At 41.6% G+C, this 4859-nt stretch overlaps 1 pseudogene; it reads left to right on the top strand.

Annotated features, from left to right (window-relative positions):
• The first annotated feature begins 965 nt into the window (after positions 1-965).
• On the top strand, positions 966-2738 carry LOC102257673 (annotated as a pseudogene).
• The last annotated feature ends 2121 nt before the right edge of the window (positions 2739-4859 follow it).

Raw genomic sequence — 4859 nt, 5'->3', positions numbered from 1 at the left:
GCATTACCAATGGACACAGACAATAGGGTGGTGCAAACCTGTGGCAAGCATGAACCTGGTGGAGGGGAGCAATGGGGGGAATAAAAGGGACATCTGCAATATGCTCAACAATAAAGATTAAAAAAAATCTTCCCTGTGAAGTATTTCACTGTACCATCCCTACTGGGATGGTGGTGTATGTCCACCTCTGGTTGTACAAATGTACACTGTATACACTGCAAAGTATTGCATTTACCGCACGCTTTTGTAATGATTAAAGTGTCAGGAGACTGAGCAACTTGAGGACAGGGACTATGCGTCACCAGTTTTGTATCTATGGTGTTAAGCATTTGCCTTGGCATATAGAAGATACTCTACAAACCTTTCTTGTCTAAACGAATACCATATGGGTGAATGTTTGTTTATGGCTCATTGTACAGTTGGATTTTTAACTTTTTCTAAAACAAAACTTTAAAACTTTATTCACAGACAGTATTAAAGAATGAGATTCAACTTTTAAAAGAGGAGTGGCGTTTAGTTCTGTAACCTGTAGGACTATAATCTCCACAAAGCAAGGTATACACGAAGGGAATCCCTGGAAGGGGCTGACGGCAAACCACCAAGATTCAACTCAGTCCTCCAGGGCGCCTAGAGAGACCCCGGAAGTACCTGGGAGGGTGGGTACTGCGGAGAGTCCGTGACGCACTTCCGGCCTGGGTTACTAGTTTTTGTTGATTTTCTTGTCACGGGTAGGGTGGGTACTAGGTGGCATAGCTGCAGGTAGGAGGACTCTGCACAGGGCCCGGCGGGGTGCAACTCTTTTTAAGGAAGGACGATGAGTTCCATGGCTTTTTGCAGGGTTAGCTCTCTACTCACCTGAAGGCAAAACCCCGGAAAAGTGGGCACATGCAGAAGAAAGATGAGTTTGCGCTTGATGGCAAGTGGAAGCAGTGGTGCTGAGGCGGGGAGTGGGGGGGGGGGGCTGGATGGGGGCTACAGGGGCCCGGGTTATTGCCCCGCTCCTGCGTGATGGACTTGTGATAGTGAAAGTGGAAGGAGACTCACCGGGAGTTGGGGAGTCTGACCACCCGTGAACTGTCTGGATCTGAAACTTGTCGATAGTATTGTAGTCGGTTCTGTTTTCAGAAGGTGGCTGGACCCGAAGAGGCACTGCGCTGGCCCAGGGAACTTTGTTGTCGGTGGTTGAGGCCTGAGATGCACTCGAAGGAGCAGTTCCTGACCATCCTGTCCCCAGAGCTGCAGGACTGGGTGCAGAAGCACTACCCCAAGAGCGGGAACCAGGCTGTGGGCATAGCACGGGCTCCTCAGAGAGCGCCTGGTGGAACCTCACCCAGAGATTGGTGAAGGTCAGGGATGTACCTGTAACCTGGGAGGAGTGGGAGCATCTGGTTACACAAAGACAGGAGGTGGCTAGCATACTTTTGGCCTTGGGCTAGTTTCCTTGCGTTCCTATTGGCTGAGATAAGGGCTGGCTGAGCAACTGATACATTCTATGGCTTTTGCTTGAAGAGGAGTTAGGAACACGGTTATCAGCCCCGTTCTGTCCTTTCAGTCAGGGATGTACCTGTAACCTGGGAGGAGTGGGAGCATCTGGACCCAGTTCAGAGAAACTTCTGCAGGGATAGCACACTGAAGGGTTATGGGAACACAGCCCTACCAAGTTTGGGAACCAGTACAGAGAACAAAGAGTTGATTCCAAAGCAAGAAATTCTAGAAGTAGAGCCACAGATGCAGCTACAAGAAGGGTCCCAGGGGAAGGCTCCCCTGTTGTCCAAATGTGGTGATACACAGGAGGAGAGGGTAGGAAAGCACTCAGGAAACCCCTTATTCCTGAAACTTGAAAATTCTCCTGAGGAACAAGGACTCACCAGCATCTCAGATCTCAAAAATGGTCCCACAGAAGAGGTAGACTCCAAAAATAATGAAATTGGAAATAGTGCCAGAAGTTCAAACTTAATTTTTGTCAGCATGGCCTGACAGCAGAGAGGTCTGTTAATGGTGCTGAATGTGGCAACAAGGGCAAACAGAGTGTAGATATGGTGAAACATCAAGTGGTGAAACCTCACAAATCTGTTGACAGTGTGGGAAATTTCCATACTTCAGGCCTTTTTGAGCCCAGAGGCAGCTCCATGAAGAAAGACCTTATAAATGTGATAACTGTGAGAAGGGTTTCAAACAGAGTTCTGACCTCCTGAAGCACCACAGAATCCACACTGGGAAGAAACCCTATGAATGCCAAGAATGCGGGAAGAACTTCAGTCAGAGCGCTGGCCTGATTGAACACCAGAGGACACATACAGGGGGAAAGAAGGGGCTGACGGCAAACCACCAAATGTGGGAACAGCTTCAGACAGAGCTCACATCCCAGTCGGCATCAACAAATCCATAAAGGAGAGAAACATTATAAATGTACCCAATGTGAGGAGAACTGTTGTATTTCCAACCATTTTAGGCATCAGAGAATCCATAAAGGGGAGAGACCCTATACATGTGAAGAATGTGAGAAAAGTTTTAAACGATGCTCTGACCTCTCTAAACATCAGAATCCATACTGGGGAGAAGCCTTATGAACTGTCTGTGGGAAATGCTTCCGTCAGAGTGGGACCCTCATTATACACCAGAGAACTCACACTGGAGAAAGACCTTATAAATGTCTTGAATGTGGGAAAAGCTTTAGACAGAGTCCACACCATATCTGACACCAAAGGTTCCACAGAAATAAAGTCCCATCATTTTGACATGGTTCTACATGAAAAACACACACACAAAAAAACAAATGTTGATGTCATCCTAAACAACTACACAAACACACCCAGAAATAATGTTTAACCAAATATCTGAGAACCCAAACATCTTGGCACCAAACGTCTGGGAAAAAGATGAGTCAAATTGACACAAAGAATTAACCGTCACAGTCGATAAGGGCAAAGGGTAAGAAGAATTTAAGATACAGCATTGAGAATGCCATAAAAGCTGTCCAAAGCTCAAGAAAATGCATATAATGACCAAAACTAAATCAAACCAACAGGTGTATGCCTTAGTGTCTCCAGTTGTGAATTCTGAAGACCTTGGATCTTTCTTAATCTCTTCTTCAGAACCATACCAATTTCATCACCAGGCCTGCACCTACTTAAATATTGCTGAATCCTTGTGATTTTATTTCTGCTACCAAAAATCTAATTCAATTTGTCATCATTTATTAATTGGACCTGGTGCCTATGCCCCTGACCCAGTTTTCCTGTGTGGCTCTTGCTGCTGCAATGCATTTCCCACTTATCAGCCAGATTGATTTTTGTGACACATATATTGGATCAGTCAATTAAAGTAATTAGTATAGGTTTTCCATTGTACTTAGAATAAAATCCCAGAGTCTTGAAATGACCTACAGAACCCTGCACGAACTGGTTGGTCCCTACCTTTCTCTCAAACCCTGTATTACACTCAATAACTTGTTCTCTCCATCACATTTGGGGAATTCTGCAAAGTAATCCTTGACTCAGAACAGTCACACAAGCTGCGCTTCCCATAGAAAGCTCTTGCCTCATTCATCCATAAACTGCCTCCTTCACATCATTAAAGGCTCAGCTTAAATGTTACCTTTTCAGAGACTGTCTTTGTCAACCATTTCTCAAGGAAGCTGATAGCTTACAGTTTTTATTGATTACTATATGTTATATACTATTCATAAATAGTATAAATTGTCCCAAAATATCACTTGCTTCCATTGGCAGTATTTCTAAATCTATTTGTAGCCAATTTGGGCTGGTAAAACTAGGTGGAAGAAAATAAAGGGATACCTGTACTGTGTATAAGCTTTCCTTTCTCTGTACTAAGCTAGCACTAACTGTAGTAGTCTAATATGTCTTTACTAATATGAATATTTTGATGATAGCATGTTCATGAATAAGATTTAAATTTTTTTCATTTTCTTTATTATATAAGCTTTGAAATTTTATAAACATTTTACTGGTTACCAAAATAAATTTATTGACATTATTTTATTCCATAATTGAAATGCTATAAATTAGCTGTGATATATGGCATTCAAATAATTTTTTCGGATGAAATAAAATACAAGTGGGTGAAAATAGCTGAAAAATGATTGTATAATTATTCTCTATGTGTTTAATGGAGCTATGCATGGAAAGTACCTCTCTGAAGCTGCTTCTTTACAAATGTAGAAAAGAGTAGGGGGTGGATATTAATTGAGACATCACCCCCCCTACACACACACACACAGTTAAGACACTGCAAATTCAGGGATTTCCTTAATTCTCCACACAAAACCATGCACACATTTGAGGCTTCCTGGTAGAAATTGTGAATTAGAAAAATAAGTGGATGGTTTATGTAAAGGATATACATAAAGACAAAAATGATATGTAGTTGTTTGTATGGAAAATAATACAATAATTAATAAATAATAATACAAGAATAAACTGTTTTGTGTATTCACAACTATACACTTCCTTTTGCCCCACCCTCTCTAAGGGACTAGTTATTTAGTGGATCAGTGAGTCAATATGAAAGAGAAAAAGGACTCTTTAGAAAAGGTGAGTTAGGGTAAAATAATATATATATAGAGAAAAACATATACATAGAATTAGGTATACATATAATATACATGGTAGAGTGAGACTTATTCTGACACTGATTATATGTCTATATTGTGGAGTACTTGAGTGATTAAAAAATCAGTTGCCCTTAATTGTATATTTCAATTAAGACAAGGTAATACATAGAAAAGGGTAAAGATTATAGTATATTCAAGTTTATAATGACAAGATATAAAAGATTTATTCTGAAAGACGGGAAAACAATGGAGGCTAGACTAGCTGAGAGAATAGGAATACCTGAAG

The sequence above is a fragment of the Myotis brandtii genome, unplaced genomic scaffold (assembly GCF_000412655.1).
Source record: "Myotis brandtii unplaced genomic scaffold, ASM41265v1 scaffold154, whole genome shotgun sequence".
NCBI lineage: Eukaryota > Metazoa > Chordata > Mammalia > Chiroptera > Vespertilionidae > Myotis > Myotis brandtii.
The sequence above is the reverse complement of the archived record's forward strand: the minus strand, read 5'-3'. Positions and strand labels throughout refer to the sequence as shown.